The 20,403-nt window shown below is 45.2% G+C and overlaps 1 protein-coding gene across 1 annotated transcript in view; it reads left to right on the top strand.

The window, feature by feature from the left end:
- TBCK (TBC1 domain containing kinase) overlaps positions 1-20,403 on the top strand; it is a 481,012-nt gene that overhangs the window by 416,332 nt on the left and 44,277 nt on the right. The gene's annotated exons all lie outside the window — the stretch shown is intronic.

Here is a 20,403-nt window from a genome sequence, read left to right as displayed (position 1 = left end):
TGATAAGTATTATCCAGTCCTGTTAATCCTCAATGTAGTATAATCACCTTCTTCGTACTGTCCTTCTACAGGAGCTTTAGTGTAATTGCAACCGCCTTGCATTACATTGTAAGTTTTTTAATTATATCCCTAGAAAGCACTAAAGTATTATCAAGTATTTTATTGCTTGAGAAATCAATCCCCTTTAAGCAATTCCAACTAGCTAATCAGGGCATGATTACACATGGACATGAACCAGCAGTGTATTAAGTTGTCGCAATGCATACATTAAAGGAAGAAAATCAAAGACTTGTCTGTTTGAGTCCAGAGTATTTGCTTGTGATTAAGGAAGCAAGCTTTTCATTGTAAGAGCTGAAAGAATGAAAAATATTCACTATAAATTAAAAGAATCTACAATGGCAAATTATTTTTTTTTATCTTGAGTTCTAATGTGCTTATACTATGGATGTGCAACTGGTGTAGAAGTATCAGTACTGTGACCACGGTCATGCAAAAAAAAAAACTGTGTGAGGGCAACACTGAAAAAAAGAATGTTGATTTTCCAAAAGTACTTGTGCCCAAAAACACCCACATGCTCAAAATCAGATTCATATATAGGTAATACAGTTATATTAATTGAAATGTAATTAAATGCAAAAATGAAATGATAAGAATAATAATAAAACTGAAATGATCATTTTCCACCCAAAAATGTTATGAGAAAAAAGGAAAAAGTCAGCTCACCACCATGTTCTGTGTTCAGTTCTCACTTGCATCCCGACACTTCGCAAGGATGAGGGTGAAGCAGCCAAAGCAAGTCCAAAAATATAGAATGTGTCCAGTGGGTAGCGAAGGGTAAAGAAATACTTTTAATTCAAAGTATTTAAAAAATCCATACAATTGATATCCTGCACATGATACACACTGGCTCAGAACCTAGATTGATCGACGTGTTTCGACATGAAGTCTTAGTCGATCTATCTAGCTCTGAGCCAGTGTGTATCATGTGCAGGATATCAGTTGTATGGCTTTTTTAAAGGGAACCTGTCACCCCCAAAATCAAAGGTGAGCTAAGCCCACCGGCATCAGGGGCTTATCTACAGCATTCTGGAACGTTGTAGATAAGCCCCCGATGTATCCTGAAAGATGAGAAAAAAAGGTTAGATTATACTCACCCAGGGGCGGTCCGGGTCCGGTCCGATGGGCGTCGTGGTCCGGGTCCCTAGCCTCCCATCTTCTTACGATGACGTCCTCTTCTTGTCTTCACCCTGCGGCTCCGGCACATGCGTACTTTGTCTGCCCTGTTGAGGGCAGAACAAAGTACTGCAGTGCACAGGTGTCGGGAAAGGTCAGAGAGGCCCAGCACCTGCGCACTGCAGTACTTTGCTCTGCCCTCAACAGGGCAGACAAAGTATGCCTGCACCGGAGCCGCAGCGTGAAGGCAAGAAGAGGACGTCATCGTAAGAAGATGGGAGGCCCCGGACCGCGATGCCCATTGGATTGGACTGCCCGCCCAGGTGAGTATAATCTAACCTCTTTTTGTCATCTACCTTGGCTGAACTGCTGAACCTAGTGATTGGCTGCAGTGGTAATGTGTGTTGTCAACGTGACTGTAGCAGCGGAGGAGAGCTGGCGCTGGACCCAGGGAAGGGTGAGTGCTATCTGAGGTTTTATTCTACACAGTCAATGTTTGGGGTCCACTTTTCTAAAAGATGAAAACCCCTGAAATTGCCCCTTTACAATTCCTACTGTCATGTTCTGTATTGAAACATAGTGTTAGTGATGTTAATGTGCCCAGAGGAGAGAAGCACTGGTTATCCATAAAGAGATCAAATGAGTAAAGGTACCGTCACACTAAGCAACGTCGCCAGCGATCTGTGACGTTGCAGCGTCCTAGGGAGCGATATCGCTGTATTTGACACGCAGCAGCGATCAGAATCCCGCTGTGAAATTGCTGGTCGCTGCTAGAAGGTCTGCACATTATTTGGTCGCTAGGTCGCCGTGTATCGCCGTGTTTGACAGCAAAAGCAACCATACCAGCGATATTTTACACTGGTAACCAGGGTAAACATCGGGTTACTAAGCGCAGGGCCGCGCTTAGTAACCCGATGTTTACCCTGGTTACCAGCGTAAAAGTTAAAAAAACAAACAGCACATACTCACCAGCGCGTCCCCCAGCCTCTGCTTCCTGACACTGACTGAGCGCCGGCCCTAAACTGAAAGTGAAAGCACAGCGGTGACGTCACCGCTGTGCTGTTAGGGCCGGAGCTCAGTCAGTGTCAGGAAGCAGAGGCTGGGGGACGCGCTGGTGAGTATGTACTGTTTGTTTTTTTAACTTTTACGCTGGTAACCAGGGTAAACATCGGGTTACTAAGCGCGGCCCTGCGCTTAGCAACCCGATGCTTACCCTGGTTACCCGGGGACCTCGGCATCGTTGGTCGCTGGAGAGCGGTCTGTGTGACAGCTCTCCAGCGACCAAACAGCGACGCTGCAGCGATCGGCATCGCTGTCGCTATCGCTGCAGCGTCGCTTAATGTGACGGTACCTTTAGAGGCATTGCTGCAGGGGAGAAAAAATATATGAATTAGCTCTCAAAGAGCAAACAAAACTATCTTGCAAGAATCATCTAAAAGAGTTATCCCTGGTCATGTTGCAAGGCTCATTAAAGGGTCAGACATTTACTTGAAAGGTAGATTCCTTTCCTTGGTATACATCCAATATAGCTTAAATCGTTCTATGCTAGAGCTAATTTAGATGCTATGCCTAGTATGTGGTATTGCACTGTTTATTATTGTATTGTCTTATGCCATATACCCTTCGAAGGTCAGGCATACAGTCAGAGCATTCCTGGATGTCATCCTGCAGGGAAGGTGTTAGTCAGTGGGATCAGGGGCGAACATACTGTCGACGCAGCTGGTACAGCTGCATCGGAGCCCAGAGATGGAGGGGGGCCCTTGCAGGGTGACTAATACTGAAGGCAATCTGACCTGTTTCTTGGAGTCCGAGCCTCCAGAGGTCTTATGGCCAGATTGCTCTCATCATACGCCGTGAGCAGGGAGCGATCCCTGCAGCTCCAGTGCCTACAGGAGAAAATGGCAGCACAGCTGCAGGGATCCATCCTCTGCTTCCTGCACAGCACTTTCTCCCTGACATAGGCGTGCGAGGCTTGATGACGTCAGCAGTCAGCACTCACCTGTGTCAGAGAGAAAGTTGCCGGTGACAACGATGCTGCGGGGGAACGGTCAGAGAGGTGAGTGGTGTTGTGTTTTTGGTTTTTTTTAATCAATACACTGGAGAGAGGACATTGAAGCGTGGGGGGACAGAACAATGATGAGGGTGAGGGAGAGGACACTGAAGTCTTGTGGGAGAGAAGAATGATGGGGTTGGGGGAGAACAATGATAGGGTTAGGGGAGAGGTCACTTAGGTGTGGTGTTGGAGAACAATGATGGGGTGGACAAGAGTACACTGTGGTGTGGTGGGGGAGAACAATGATAGGGGGAGTGGAGAGGATTCAGAGGTGTGGAGGAGAGCAGTGATGAAGGTGGGGGAGAGCAATAATGGGGTAGTGGGGAGAACAATGGTGGTGTGGGGGAGAGGACACAGGTGTGGTGGGGAGAAGAATGATAGGGTGGTGGAGAGGATAATGATGGATGTGGGGGAGAGGACAATGATGGGGGTGGGGAAGAGGAAGTTGATAGGGGTGGGGGATAGGGCAATGATGGATGTGGAGGTGAGCACCATGAAGGTGGTGGGGAGAGGACATTGAAGGGGTGGGGAATTTGGATGAGAGTACTGTCACACAGTACCATTTTGATCGCTACCACGGTACGATTCGTGACGTTCTAGCGATATCGTTACGATATCGCAGTGTCTGACACGCAGCAGCGATCAGGGATCCTGCTGAGAATCGTACGTCGTAGCAGATCGTGTGGAACTTTCTTTCGTCGCTTGATCACCCGCTGACATCGCTGGATCGTTGTGTGTGACAGCGATCCAGCGATGTGTTCGCTTGTAACCAGGGTAAACATCGGGTAACTAAGCGCAGGGCCGCGCTTAGTAACCCGATGTTTACCCTGGTTACCAGCGTAAACGTAAAAAAACAAACAGTACATACTTACATTCCGGTGTCTGTCCTCCAGCGTCTCAGCTTCTCTCCACTGTGTGAGCGTCTGCCAGCCGGAAAGCGAGCACAGCGGTGACGTCTGACGTCACCGCTGTGCTTGCCGGCTATGGCGCTTACACAGTGGAGAGAAGCAGAACGCTGGGGGACAGACACCGGAATGTAAGTATGTACTGTTTGTTTTTTTTACGTTTACGCTGGTAACCACGGTAAACATCGGGTTACTAAGCGCGGCCCTGCGCTTAGTTACCCGATGTTTACCCTGGTTACCGGGGACTTCGGCATCGCTCCAGCGCCGTGATTGCAACGTGTGACCGCAGTCTACGACGCTGGAGCGATAATCATACGATCGCTGCGACGTCACGGATCGTGCCGTCGTAGCGATCAAAATGGTACTGTGTGACAGTACCCTAAGGGGGACTTATAATGGACTTATGAACAGGGGGAGTAATAAGATGTTAGATATGGTTGTAAAATTAATTAGGTGGTGGAGGAGGGTACTAAGTTCCTGATAGCGTCCTCCCCATCTCACAATTCATTATGACACAATCAGTGACTCAAAATTTATTTGGGAGAGGAGGGGGTAAAGTGCATAGGACACTTTATAATCAGTTGAAAGGTGGGAGAAGACTCTGTCACGGACTTGTAATGAATTGGGAGGAGGCGAAGGATCAGTACCTGATAATGTCTTCTCCACACCCAGATTCATTGCGATGCTATCAAGGACTTATAACAAATGATGAGGGGACACCGCACAGGGACTAAGGCTATATGCAAACTTTCAGGATTTGCAGGAGAAAATTCTGCCTAACTCCTCTGGTTAGTGTGTGTGTGCAGACAGCACATGAGTCAGTGAAACCTGCTGCGGAACTGAGCAAGGATCTTGGCCTAATTAGGTACTGTACTTAGGAAAGTGAGACCTACAGAGTATTAGAAAGCTAAGGAGGAGTGGAGCCTGGGACAGCACCATGTGTGAACCTTAAAAATGAGACTGAGATGGGTCCTGGAGCTGAAAACCCTCATAGGAGAGACACTGAAGCCCTAAACAGTTTGAGACAAAGACTAAAGACTGGATAGGGTGTGTCTTGCTTGGTAAAAGAAATTAATGTGTCTACAGATAAGATGGCTCTTCTTGTGCCCAGATATTTCTCTGATATGAAATACTATGTGCTCTTGTTCCGATTTATTGTGTGCTATTACTACAGGTTAAAGGTTAACTGTACTCCTATAGAGGTAGTAGTGTACCCCTGTAATAAATTAATGAAATGTGAGAAAAAACGTCAAGCATATTGTCCCCCTTACAGTGCCCTGTCTAGTTTGAGGATAGAGAAGCATGATGATTAGAGTTTCCTGGAAGGTGTAGAAAGTGACTTAGAAAGCATTCAGGAAATATCGGAGTGTTTAGCATAACATATAATGAGTTGATGATGGCATCTTAAAAACACTGAATGGCTGATGCTCCTGGGTGAGGTTTTGGTGCCAACATAAGCATTGACTGTTCTGTGCCCAACAGGTTCTGTTCCTCCCAGCAATACCTTGTTTGCCTCCTTCTGATGCTGTTAAATCTAGACTGAGCTCTCACTAACTGGTGTGGTAGCCCAGGTTGGCGCACAAAACAAGATTGGCTCTACAACTAACCCTCCCTGGTTCCAAACCATTCTGGTCAGGATGGATGGGAAAAGATGTTTAATGGTAGCCCTTTTTCCCTGGGACAGGGCTTGTGATGGACCACATCCTCGTGCACAGTTTGTGTGGCACACTGCACATTTTTTGAGCTTGGCTGAAGAATGTATGACCTTTTGGGCTTTAAAAAAAAACAGTACATGGGCTGATGCTGGAGATGAATGTAAGGGTGTTAGATCTATATCAGCAACTTTGTGTCATATAACAGGTATTACTGCTATATCTGCATGTCACCCTTCAACAGAAGGCCAATTATTGCATTTGATGATCTACTGTAATGATGTCTTCTGTAGTTACTTAGCACTGGCCACTCATGTGATCAGCAATAAGCATATGAACAAGACTATAATTATAAAGGCACCAGTCACGTCATGTTCCTTGGCATTAAGGGGTTAAACCTTGGAAAACGCTTCATATAGCATATTGTGTATTCTATATTGAACACTATGACTCATGTCTTCGCTATCACTGGGGCGATGGTGTCTCCTGTCCTTCAAGGTTTCAGGTAAAGTATCGTATTACCAAAATTAAAAGTACATACAATCTGTATTTCTATCACACCTAGGGATGAGAGGTGCTAGACATCTATTGCAATTGCAAGATTTATTTCCACCTCTTCTCAGAAATTCAGGCCCCGGCTTGTGAGCTGCATTAGAGGCGTTTTATAGGACACCGATGTAATTTTGTGTAAAATTGAAGACGCACGCTCACAGTACATCTTGCAAATTGCTCTTGCCAGCCAAGACTTGTCAAAGGCAGAACCCATTTATCGGTTCCCTGAGGTGACTATAAAACACAGTAAGTAATCTGACCCAAGGTTTACATATGTGTAGTCACCAGCAATGTGCTCAGCTGTAGGCGAGAGTAGCACTTGGCAAATACTAAACATAAGCATTCCTCCAGGCAAACGTCTTATCTTGTGCTTATTTCTGCACTAATTATACCTTTCTTAATAATTGCAAATTAAGATTAACTTACATCAGGTATTCTGCAGTTTATTTTATACTTCTATAGATGTGTTAGAGTTATTAGGATATATGGGTCTTGGTACACAAATGATGTCTTGATTAGAGCAGTTATTCAGTCTTCTAATGAAAGTCTGCATTTACTCTGTGACTGCAGACTTCTGAATCCTTATACCACGCACACCTCACACTGTCTGGATTCTGGTCACCAGGGTTGTAAAACGTCTAGAAATTCCAAGAGGGTTTAAAAAAAAATAGGGCACTTTTGCCGTGTCCGTAAAAAAATTAAGGCCTCCATGATTTTTTTTGAAGGTTGAAACTTCTACAGATTATATTTTCTGTAAGTATCATGATTTCACAATTTATCATGAATGCAGATAATGTCTTCATATCATAATTATTACCTGTAGATATGCATCACTTATAAACAGAATTATTTATTCTGATTTTCCAATGTGTCCATAAAAAATATAGTCTGTCCATGATTTTTTTATAATCTGTCCAGAAAAAAAAAATCAAGTTGGCAATCCTTGCGGTCATGTGACCAAATGTATGCGATTTGCATACTATCGGCCACATTCCAACTAGATGTGCTCAACTTGGCTCAATACACTTGAGCACGTCTTGTTGGAAACTGAATTTGACCAGATATATGAAGATCTCATTGTTGTGGTCACTTGACTTCTCGCTCTCACCGGCAACTCTGAAATCCTTACGGTGTGCGCGCACTATAAGGCTACAAAATACTGCAGAGACATAGCATGAAGGCAGACTTTATTTAGAGGACCAGATAACCCCTTTAATAATTTCATAATGTGTCTATTTAGGTACTGTACTGTTAGGTTATGTTATTACACTTTTTCACCTAATTGCTAAAGTGGTCCTGTCTACACTGCCAGTGACATAGTGTGGGTTTCAAGTGCCTGGGCAAGGCAACTATTGTGCTCCTTAGCCCAGCAATAATGCCTCATTCAAACAGTTAATGCCCCCTGAGTACGACATTAAAACAAATAGTGGCCACATTTGTGCCACCGCTACAAAAAATTAAAGTGTGTACTTTACTAATCCAAGCAACCAAGTCTTCTTCTCCCTTGCTCACAGAAAAGGCGGGCACAGTTGGCACAACGCAGTGACATCATTGTGCTGCCCGCATTGGGACACCAATGCCTAGTGGGCCTACAGAAGGGTGTGGACTACAGAACGGAGAGTGCTGTGATCAGAGAGGCTATGACTTCCATCTCTGTGTCAGAATCTAACTGAATTGTCATCATATTGAGGCATGTTCACAGCCCTAGATCTATAAGAGCTTAAAGCACCTCTCCAACGTTTGTTTTTTTCAACTCTGGAGTGGTCTTTAAACGCAAGTCTTCTGCCCCCAAACATATACTCACCCTCTGGCGTCTTCACTGTTTATTTGGCACCGATCCGGTGGCCGAAACTCGGAAGCGAAGTCTCAAACTCTGAATGCAAGTCTATGTGAGCCAGAGCAAAGCTGTCATAGACTTGCATTGATTAGTCACCTCCGTCTCGCTCCTTGCAACACTGGAGCAGCCGGTAGGTCACAAACTGCAGGAGACGGATGGAAGCGGTGGCTAAAGAAGATAAATTTTAAGCACCACTCCTGCCGTGAAAAAAGAAAACAGGTTGCGGGATGCAGTAACAGACAGGAGGCAGAGCAAGGGTTAACGTTAATTTTTACTTGAACAGGGGAATACTCCACGCAGGGAGGGGAGAGGAGAGGCAGGGGTATGGCAGGTGATATGAGCACAATAGGTGTGTTGAGGGAGGTAACGAGGGCAATAAGTATAACAACTGTTCATTAGGATCAACTTATCAGTCTGACGGCTTCCTGACTGCAGAGTCCTAGGTTCAAACAGTGGTGCCAACACTGTTAGCACGTGAAGAATCTAGTGTCATCCTGCAGGCGTTGATGATCTGGTTCCTGGAGGTGACAATGAGTCCTCGGCGTCTTGCACGGGGTCCTGGATTCGGGCTGCAGAGTGAAGAGCAGTCTCCAACACTGCTGGCGCTTAACGAAGCTCGGCAGAAGTATGCGAGTGAGAGGGAACAGTTCTAGGTGAGTCACCAGGTATTTCTTAGGCGGCACGCATGTGGTATTTCCTGACCCGCAGTGTTTGCTACCTTTAGCAGCGGGAGCCAATGGGCAAAAGGCAGTTCTCCGGTCACAGTCTCTGTAAGTGTCAACAGGGATACTCTAGCGCGGACCTGCGCTGTCACGGTGCTCAGAGGACAGAGCACCAAACTTCCCCTGCTGCACGCTGCGAGCTTCCGCCAAGTCTGTCTGCCTTTTCACGCGCTCTGCCCTTTTTAGTCTAGCTACGCCCCCTGCTGTCGAGTGCAAAGGTCGGTCCGGGTTTCTAAGCTTTCCCTCAGACAACAAAGGTGACAGTCCCGACAGTTCCGGACCTGGCACAGGAAAGGTACCCTCGGTCCGGTCCCTCTTCTTACACGTTAATGACATGTAATTCCTCTGTTAGTCCTGTTAGAAATGTATGAAATGTATGAATACATTGATAGCTGGGTGTTACCAGATGGTGTGTCCCTGCACAATTTGACTGTCCATTCAGTGCCGTGAGTGTCCATGTGTTGGGAAATGCCTCTGTGATGAAAAAAATACGCAGAGAATTAAATTTTTTAAACTGGAATGCAAGTAATTAGTAAAATAGAAACTTTAGCGGTGATGACCGGTCCTTTTGACTTGCTTCGGATTGATGTTTTTCTAATCCTTTACATTCCCCTGGGAGAACCATGTGTTGGGGAACTGTCTATACTGGGATTTATTACTAACTTTACGGTAATAAATCAACTCCCATCTAGTAATGGTTACTACATGTCAATCACTTAAACTAAAAATAGTATTTGGCAGCATAGTTTTAAATTATTTGACATTGTAATTAGTGCACTCATAAACAAGAGTATCTAGGGATATTTACACACAGTGTCGGACTGGGGTGCAAAGGGACCATCACTAACATTGACTTTGGAGGGGCCCACTCTTCACCTTCATTCATATATTACACTACCCTCGATCTCACATTTACCTATATCTCTATATAATAATAAACTGGGTACTTTTGTTAATGAATGATGAGAGGCTGTTTTTTCTGTACAGAGTAAATCAAGGGAATTTTGCCAATACTGCACATACAATGGGATTGGGAGCCCAGATCTGCACAGGGGCCCACTGGGGGATTCCCCTGTTACCCTATGGGCCAGTCCGAGCCTGTGTGCACACTACATCTGTGTATATTGTCTAATGTATATGCCAGCAGCTTTACCCGACGTATACTGTTCATTAGCATTCCCATATGCTCCCTTTCACCAGATAGAGCCCAAAAGTGTTTTCTTCTTACCCTAATCACAGCGAAAATGCATACAATGCAGTGTATGTATTTCTTTACAATCGATCTCTGTGAAGAACTAGGCATTCATCCTGACTGATCACTTTTGGGCACTTGACTCCTGAGCGTATGCGCCACTGGCGTAGCTAGAGCTTTTGCCGCCCGGGGCTGATTCCGAGTTTGGCGCCCCCCCCCCCCATTGCCGTCAGTCAACGCCGGGCACCGCCCCCTCAGCACTGTTTACCCATGAAATCCGGTGCCTGCGCTGTGTATCGCTGTTTGGTGCAGGCGCAGAGAGCTCTGGCCGTCTGACGTCACAGCCAGGCTTGCAGACTGCGCCTGTGCGGCCGCCCACCTTGTGAATCCCAGCCGCACAGTGTGTTATGCATTATGCAGAGTGCGGGGCTGGGATTCACAAGCAGGGCGGCAGCACAGGCGCAGTGTCCAGCATTGCCCCAGTGTGTCCAGCATTGCCTTAGTGTGTCCAGCAATCTGCCCCAGTGTCCAGCATTGCCCCCAGTGTCCAGCAATTGCCCCCATTGTGTCCAGCAATCTTCCCCAGTGTCCAGCATTGCCCCCAGTGTGTCCAGCAATCTTCCCCAGTGTCCAGCATTGCCCCCAGTGTGTCCAGCAATCTGCCCCAGTGTCCAGCATTGCCCCCCGTGTATCCAGCAATCTGCCCCAGTGTCCAGCATTGCCCCCAGTGTGTCCAGCAATCTGCCCCAGTGTCCAGCATTGCCCCCAGTGCGTCCAGCATTGCCCTCAGTGCGTCCAGCAATCTGCCCCCAGTGCGTCCAGCAATCTGCCCCCAGTGCGTCCAGCAATCTGCCCCCAGTGCGTCCAGCAATCTGCCCCAGTGTCCAGCATTGCCCCCAGTGTCCAGCATTGCCCCCAATGTCCAGCAATCTGCCCCAGTGTCCAGCATTGCCCCCAGTGTGTCCAGCAATCTGCCCCAGTGTCCAGCATTGCCCCCAGTGTGTCCAGCAATCTGCCCCAGTGTCCAGCATTGCCCCCAGTGTGTCCAGCAATCTGCCCCAGTGTCCAGCATTGCCCCCAGTGTCCAGAATTGCCCCCAGTGTGTCCAGCATTGCCCCCAGTGTGTCCAGCAATCTGCCCCAGTGTCCAGCATTGCCCCCAGTGTGTCCAGCAATCTGCCCCAGTGTCCAGCATTGCCCCCAGTGTGTCCAGCATTGCCCCCAGTGTGTCCAACAATCTGCCCCAGTGTCCAGCATTGCCCCCAGTGTGTCCAGCAATCTGCCCCAGTGTCCAGCATCGCCCCCAGTGTGTCCAGCAATCTGCCCCAGTGTGTCCAGCATCGCCCCCAGTGCGTCCAGCATTGCCCCAGTGTGTCCAGCAATCTGCCCCCAGTGCGTCCAGCAATCTGCCCCCAGTGCGTCCAGCAATCTGCCCCCAGTGCGTCCAGCAATCTGCCCCCAGTGCATCCAGCAATCTGCCCCCAGTGCGTCCAGCAATCTGCCCCCAGTGCATCCAGCAATCTGCCCCCAGTGCGTCCAGCAATCTGCCCCCAGTGCATCCAGCAATCTGCCCCCAGTCTGTCTCCAGCATATTGCCCCCAGTCTGTCTCCAGCATATTGCCCCCAGTCTGTCTCCAGCATATTACCCCCAGTCTGTCTCCAGCATATTACCCCCAGTCTGTCTCCAGCATATTGCCCCCAGTCTGTCTCCAGCATATTGCCCCCAGTCTGTCTCCAGCATATTGCCCCCAGTCTGTCTCCAGCATATTGCCCCCAGTCTGTCTCCAGCATATTGCCCCCAGTCTGTCTCCAGCATATTGCCCCCAGTCTGTCTCCAGCATATTGCCCCCAGTCTGTCTCCAGCATATTGCCCCCAGTGTGTCTCCAGCATATTACCCCCAGTCTGTCTCCAGCATATTGCCCCCAGTCTGTCTCCAGCATATTGCCCCCAGTCTGTCTCCAGCATATTGCCCCCAGTGTGTCTCCAGCATATTACCCCCAGTCTGTCTCCAGCATATTGCCCCCAGTCTGTCTCCAGCATATTGCCCCCAGTCTGTCTCCAGCATATTGCCCCCAGTGTGTCTCCAGCATATTACCCCCAGTGTGTCTCCAGCATATTGCCCCCAGTGTGTCTCCAGCATATTACCCCCAGTCTGTCTCCAGCATATTGCCCCCAGTCTGTCTCCAGCATATTGCCCCCAGTCTGTCTGAGTCAGACATAAAGAAAAAAAAAAAAAAAAGTAAAATCCTCACCTCTCCCGTTCCCAGCGCAGGTCCCGTGCACTCAGCGTCTCTCCGGCTCTGCAACGCTCAGGACAGAGAGGCTGAGCACGCAGTGATGACGTCATCGCACCCTCTGCCCTGAGACGTCGCAGAGTCAGAGGGCGCTGAAGACGCTGCAGCTGCTGCAGGAACCAGGAGAGGTGAGTATTAAAGGGGGGCCCAATGCCAGCGCTGGCACCGGGAGGGGGGGGCCTGGTCGTGGCGGCGGTCGGCGCCGCCCGAAGATTTAAAGGGCCCGCGTCTCTCTTTTTTTTTTTTTTTCTTCCTCCTCCTCTCTGGGTCGGAGCCGCCCCTGGCATTGTGCCGCCCGGGGCGGCCCGCCCCCCCCGCACCCCCCTTCCTACGCCACTGGTATGCGCCTAACAGTGGCCATAAGTGATTTTTTTTCCCTAGCCTAAAATATAATGAAAGGCTTCCCTGGCTCTGATTAAATATATACAGTATTTAGTTATATATTTATTAAATATTATATATATTTAATTACCTCTCATCTTTAAAAAAAAAAAAATACGTTCAATGTACTTTATTAGTTTGAAACTTTTTAATAATCTCATCACCAATACAGAAATGCTACCTATAATTTACATGAAAGTACCCATATTAGGGGTAAGTATACTGGTCTGGTATAAGACAATTTATATGAATACATATTACAGTATAGGGCAATAAATAATTTATAGGGTAACAGTACGTTTAAATATAACTTTTGGGAATAAGCTGTCCTGTGTGGGGATACATCTGTGTGTGAGGAATAATTTGCATATTAAATTTCCCAGAGGAGCATTGCACGGCGAATAAGCCTCCTTACCTTGACAAGCCAGAGCTGGTATGTCACTCTCCATAAGGAGAAACCTTACGCCTTAGATCCCAGTCCAGAGCCTCTCACCTAGCCAAATCAGTTCTCATGCTTCGCACTGACGAGGGCCAACAGCCCGAAACACCGTGTCTGCGAATTGAGATACTGATTTGGCTCTTATCCTAAGTCAGATTGCAAAACTCGTTAAATGGTTGATTGTGACTCTATTCCAAAATGGTGTAAATAAAAATGTTGAGTCACCCCACAGAAAAGCAAGCTCTCACATAGCTCCATCAAACGAAAAATGAAAGTATTATGGGTCTCGGAAAATAGTGACTGGACAACACATCAGCTGCCATCATAAACAATCGGTATGTGGCAATTATGTCAGGGGGTGCTGACTAGTCAGATGGAGCTACCCTTCCTTTTTTGAACACCTTATACGCCACTGTAGCTTTTGACCGTGGCTGGGATTAAACATCCAGGGTCAGACCTAACTTCTCCTTTAGAATTTGTGGGGAAAGCCTGAGTGTGAGGGGCAACGGGCAGCACCCACAAGGTCATTGTGACGTTCTTTATTAGGATGTGTGAACTTACTCCTACTTATAACAGGTAGCGTCATTGGCTGTTGAGGGGTTAAAGTGAGTCTCTATACTATGGCATACATCAGAGCCTTCTGTTGGAGGTATACACTGGGAAATATTTTTGATGTGTACCTGGTATAAGAGTGCTCAATGTAGTGTAGAAATGACTGGCATCCCAATATAAGTTTATTGAAAGCTACACTATGTTCAGTCATTCACGATTCACATAATAATCAAATCTTTTCAAAATCTTTTTTGCCTAAAATGAGCTTTACTTCTATCCGACCGTCTAAAAGAGAAAAAAGAAGGCATCAGGTAACCGTAAGTCAAAGGGACCATTCTTTAATAGCACTATGCCACTAGAACACGTTGGCTTTTGCAGATAAATTCATCCTCATCCGGAAATTTTGATAGGGTGGCAAGTGAGATAACCCTTTTTCTTTTCAAGGTAAAAGCAGATGTATTGGCTTTCACCCAGCAGCGGTCCCATTTAAGGTCAATCCAAAGCTCTGGTACTAGCAAAAACTAGATACAGGACAATGGAACAGTGACTGGCTGCTAGATAGGCTGTGATCTAATATGTATAATCAGCTTTTATTTCCTGGTTCTGCATACTTCACAATGAAGATAGTGAAACTTTGTTATTTCGCAGAACGAGCCACTCCGTTCACTCTGCAGAATACATTAGAGATGTTAATGGGGTTGTACCAAGTTACAAAGTAATCCCTTTTCCCATTCACATGGGACTTTTCAGAGACCCTGTTCTCTGAAACAGTTGGGGTCCCAGAACTCAGACTTACAGCTATCGGCAACTTATGCCATATCCTGTGGATAGGGAATTATTTTCAAATTTGGTACAACAGCTTTTCCATCAGTTATCTCTATGGCCATTAATGCAGCATTTCTGTAGTTTTAAGGGTTAATACATAATATAACGCATGTATTGTTTTTATTTCAGGTGAAGTTCCATTTTTTAAACAACTTCAGTTGAATAGGTACATTTGATAGAAGAAGGCTACACACCTCTGTTAAAATGACAGGATTTTGTCATGAAAAAAATCATACTAACAAGAATCATTTCAGACTTTTTCCAGCTGTATTGTCACTCAAAATCTGTACAAATCCATTGACAAACCAACCAAAATCATTTCGATGAGAATATAAAAATAGTAAAACTAAAATGAAGTGGTTGCACAAGTGTTAACACTGCCTTATAATTGCGGATATGGTTTTGTTCAGAATTAGCCAATTATATTTAAACTCATGATAAATAGTAGATACTAGATATTTTCATGCTTGCATTTTTCAGTCAAACCCATGGTCCTTGAACAGCTCGAAACACAGCAAGGGGTTTTGATAGCTGAAAGTTTTCAGTGAGAAGAAGGGTACAAAAAAATTCCAAGGCATTAGATAAACCATGGAACACTATGAAGATGCTCATCGAGAAATGGCATTAATTTGTCATAACAGTGACATTACCTACACCTGAACTGTATGACACTCAAAAATTGGTGAAAAGTAAAAAAAAAAATTGCTTCAGGGGGCATGACCTATGATGTACCTATATGACCTATGATGTACCTATGTTTGAGTTGGTAGGGACCTTCGTCGTCATCATGTCCAACCCCCTGCTCAATGCAGGATTCACTAAACCATCTCAGATGGATGGCTGTCCAGACTCTGTTTGAAGACTTCCATTGAAGGAAAACTCGCCACCTCTCGTGGCAGTCTATTCCACTCATTGATCACCCTCTTTGTAAAAAAGTTTTTTTCTAATATCTAATCTGTATCTTCTCCCTTTCAGTTTCATACTATTGATTCTCGTGTTGCCATGTCCAAATGAGAATAAGGATGATCCCTCTATATTGTGACAGCCCTTCAGATATTTGTAGACAGCTATTAAGTCTCCTCTCAGCCTTCCTTTTTGCAAACTAAACGTTCCCAGATCCTTTAACCGTTCCTCGTAGGACATAGTTTGCAGTTCGCTCACCATCCTGGTAGATCTTCTCTGAACTTGCTCCAGTTTTTCAATGTCTTTTTTAAAATATGGTGCGTCTCGGTTCCACCCCTCAGCTTGTCTGGGATGCAGTTACTGACAGCTTGGCCTTCCAATCTGGTACAGGGGAGTGCTGAGCTGTCAGCAGGTTGATTCACAGCTCGACGATCCAATCTGAGACTGTGAGGCGTCAGCTGTCTCCATGTGTTCATTATTCTAGTTAATGACCATGCTTCTTACTGAGCTGTTTCTCCCAGAACGCTGCCAGATGTATATCCAGGACGGATATCAGCTAGAAGAGTATATCCCCATGTATTAAAACATAACCTTTACTGATAATATTAAAATTGGACAAACAATACACAACCAAATAATAAAGTGCTAACGCCAAACACTGTGCTCGAAGTAAAAAACTGGTTTGGTCTCACCAATTGTGGACGAGGGATACCCACGTAGATGTGTAGGGTGGTCCCAGGGAGGGTCCAGTAATTGTAGGGTGATGAAAAGAACCGGGGACCTATATCTAATCCCCTGTCGTGCCCCAGCAACAACTCCTGTCCTTACAAGGACAGGCCCGGATGTGCCCTACTATGGACACCCCCCACCGTGTATAATGTAGTCAACGCCTCCCTACGCGTTTCTTCACCGATAACGGAGATTCATCAGGGGAGTTTTCAATGGCCAAAAGGCCTAGACGTAGATTCAAAAGTCCATGAATAAAGTCCACTTAAATATCCAAACGCAGAGGGTATACGCAGTGGCTGTATACCATCCTAGAAATAGGCAATCCCATGTGGCACTCCGCCACAGTAAATGTGACTCATTTGGCATAATTTCAAAGGGTACATTTAGTTTACTGGTGTGAATAGTTATGCAACCACTGTATTTTTTGTTGTGTTCATTTTATTTCCCACTCAAAATTGTTTGTTTCTTAACATTAAAGGAGGAGGAGTTCTTAAATTATTTTTTCTGTATTATTTTTTTTACATGACAAAAAACCTATCATTTTAACAGGGGTGTGTAAACTTTGTATATCCACTGTAAATGCACAACAAGCTTTTAACCCCTTTCTGACATTAGACGTACTATCCCGTCGAGGTGGGGTGGGCCCGTATGACCACCGACGGGATAGTACGTCATATGCGATCAGCCGCGCTCACGGGGGGAGCGCGGCTGGGTGTCAGCTGCCTATCGCAGCTGACATCCGGCACTATGTGCCAGGAGCGGTCATGGACCGCCCCCGGCACATTAACCCCAGGCAAACTGCGATCAAACATGATCGCAGTGTTCCAGTGGTATAGGGAACCATTGCGCAGAGAGGGGGCTCCCTGCGGGCTTCCCAGAGACCCCCGGAGCAACGTGATGTGATCGCGTTGCTCCGAGGTCTCTTACCTCCTCCTCCCTGCAGCAGGCCCGGATCCAAAATGGCCGCGGGGCTGCATCCGGGTCCTGCAGGGAGGTGGCTTCACAGCACCTGCTCAGAGCAGGCGCCGGGAAGCCTCCAGGAGTGCACGTCAGATCGCCAATCTGACACAGTGCACAGCAAAGTGTCAGATCAGCGATCTTACACTATAACATGATGCCCCCCCCCTGGGGCAATGTTATAGTGTAAAAAAAATATTCACATGTGTAAAAAAAAAAATTATAAAAATATATATATGTATATATTATTCCTATAAATAAATTTCTTTGTCTAAATAAAAAAGAACAATAAAAGTACACATATTTAGTATTAACGCGTCCGTAATGGCCCGACCTATAAAACTGTCCCACTAGTTAACCCCTTCAGTGAACACCGTAAAAAAAACTAGGCAAAAAACGCTTTATTATCATACCGCCAAACAAAAAGTGGAATGACACGCGATCAAAAAGACGGATATAAATAACCATGGTACCGCTGAAAACATCATCTTGTCCCGCAAAAAACGAGCCGCCATACAGCATTATCAGCGAAAAAATAAAAAAGTTATAGTCCTCAGAAAAAAGCGATGCAAAAATAATTATTTTTTCTATAAAATAGTTTTTATCATATAAAAGTGCCAAAACATTAAAAAAAGATATAAATGAGGTATCACAGTAATCGTACTTAACCGAAGAATAAAACTGCTTTATCCATTTTACCAAACGCGGAACGGTATAAACGCCTCCCCCAAAAGAAATTCATGAATAGCTGGTTTTTGGTCATTCTGCCTCACAAAAATCGGAATAAAAAGCGATCAAAAAATGTCACATGCCCAAAAATGGTACCAATAAAAACGTCAACTCGTCCCACAAAAAACAAGACCTCACATGACTCTGTGGACCAAAATATGGAAAAATTATAGGTGTCAAAATGTGGTAACGCAAAAAGTATTTTTTGCAATAAACAGTCTGTGACGGCTGCCAATCATAAAAATCCGCTAAAAAACCCGCTATAAAAGTAAATCAAACCCCCCTTCATCACCCCCTTAGTTAGGGAAAAATAAAAAAATAAAAAAAATGTATTTATTTCCATTTTCCCATTAGGGTTAGGGCTAGGGTTAGGGCTATGGTTAGGGTTGGGGCTAGGGTTAAGGCTACAGTTAGGGTTGGGGCTAAAGTTAGGGTTAGGGTTTGGATTACGGTACATTTACGGTTGGGAATAGGGTTGGGATTAGGGTTAGGGGTGTGTCAGGGTTAGGGGTGTGGTTAGGGTTACCGTTGGGATTAGGGTTAGGGATGTGTTTGGATTAGGGTTTCAGTTATAATTTGGGGGTTTCCACTGTTTAGGCACATCAGGGGCTCTCCAAACACGACATGGTGTCCGATCTCAATTCCAGCCAATTCTGCGTTGAAAAAGTTAAACAGTGCTCCTTCCCTTCCGAGCTCTCCTGTGCGCCCAAACAGTGGTTTACCCCCACATATGAGGTATCAGCGTACTCAGGACAAATTGCACAACAACTTTTGGCGTCCAATTTCTTCTCTTACTCTTGGGAAAATAAAAAATTGGGGGCAAAACAAACATTTTTGTGAAAGAATATGATTTTTTATTTTTACGGCTCTGCATTATAGACTTCTGTGAATAACTTAATGGGTCAAAGTGCTCACCACACATCTAGATAAGTTCCTTAGGGGGTCTACTTTCCAAAATGGTGTCACTTGTGGGGGGTTTCCATGTTTAGGCACATCAGTGGCTCTCCAAATGCAACATGGCGACCCATCTCAATTCCAGTCAATTTTGCATTGAATAGTCAAATGGCGCTCCTTCCCTTCCGAGCTCTGCCATGCGTCCAAACAGTGGTTTACTCACACATATGGGGTATCGGCGTACTCAGGACAAATTGTACAACAACTTTTGGGGTCCATTTTCTCCTGTTACCCTTGGTAAAATAAATCAAATTGGAGTTGAAGTATTTTTTTTGTGAAGAAAAGTTAAATGTTAATTTTTATTTAAACATTCCAAAAACTCCTGTGAAACACCTGAAGGGTTAATAAACTTATTGAATGTGGTTTTGAGCACCTTGAGGGGTGCAGTTTTTAGAATGGTGTCACACTGGGTTATTTTCTATCATATAGACTCCTCAAAATGACTTCAAATGAGATGTGGTCCCTAAAAAAAATGGTGTTGTAAAAATGAGAAATTGCTGGTCAACTTTTAACCCTTATAACTCCCTAACAAAAAAAAATTTTGGTTCAAAATTGTGCTGATGTAAAGTAGACATGTGGGAAATGTTACTTATTAAGTATTTTGTGTGACATATCTCTGTGATTTAATTGCATAAAAATTCAAATTGAAAATTGCGAAATTTTCAAAATTTTCGCCAAATTTCCACAAATAAACGCAGGTAATATCAAATAAATTTTATCACTATCATGAAGTACAATATGTCACGAGAAAACAATGTCAGAATCACCGGGATCCGTTGAAGCGTTCCAGAGTTATAACCTCATAAAGGGACAGTGGTCAGAATTGTAAATATTGTCCTGGTCATTCATGTGCAAACCACCCTTGGAGGTAAAGGGGTTAAGCATTCTCCTATCACAACCAGTTTTGCTGCTGAAGCTCTTAAAAAAACTATAGGCTGTTTAAGTGATGCCTGCATTTTGGTATAAGCTGCTGCAGAAAAATGTCAGGAAATTTGATTTGCAAATTGCCTCTTCTGAGAGGAAGGAGAACTTAATCTCTATAGCGCCACCTGTTGGAAGCAGAAATCCTACAAGTCACTTTCGACCCTTTAACAATTCTTGTAGACACAGTGTTTCAGGGGATTGCCCCTCGTCAGTGCAAAGTATGAGAATTGATCTGGCTAGATGAGAGGCCCTGGACTGAGGTCTAAGGAGTAACGTTTCTCCTTGTGGAGAGTGACATACCAGCTCTGGAATACCAATGTAAGGAGGCTTATTTGCCATACAATGCTCCTCTGGGAAATTTAATATGCAAATTGCCTCTTCTGAAAGGAAGAGGACTTGAACTCTATTTGGTTGTGATTTTTGCTGCATGCAAAGGATGCAGTATGTTACACAGGATGTATTTCTAGGGGTTGCATTGGTAGGAGTTGCAGCCAGACCCTGGAGCCTGAGGAGGCCAAAGTAAACCATCTCTCCAATATGAGATTTGTCTTATTAAAGAGGTTCAGTGAGCTTCATGTTATGACACTTTGCTAAACACGTACTGTACGTCATACTAAGATATTCGTCACA

The sequence above is a fragment of the Ranitomeya variabilis genome, chromosome 1, assembly GCF_051348905.1.
Source record: "Ranitomeya variabilis isolate aRanVar5 chromosome 1, aRanVar5.hap1, whole genome shotgun sequence".
Classification (NCBI taxonomy): domain Eukaryota; kingdom Metazoa; phylum Chordata; class Amphibia; order Anura; family Dendrobatidae; genus Ranitomeya; species Ranitomeya variabilis.
The sequence above is the reverse complement of the archived record's forward strand: the minus strand, read 5'-3'. Positions and strand labels throughout refer to the sequence as shown.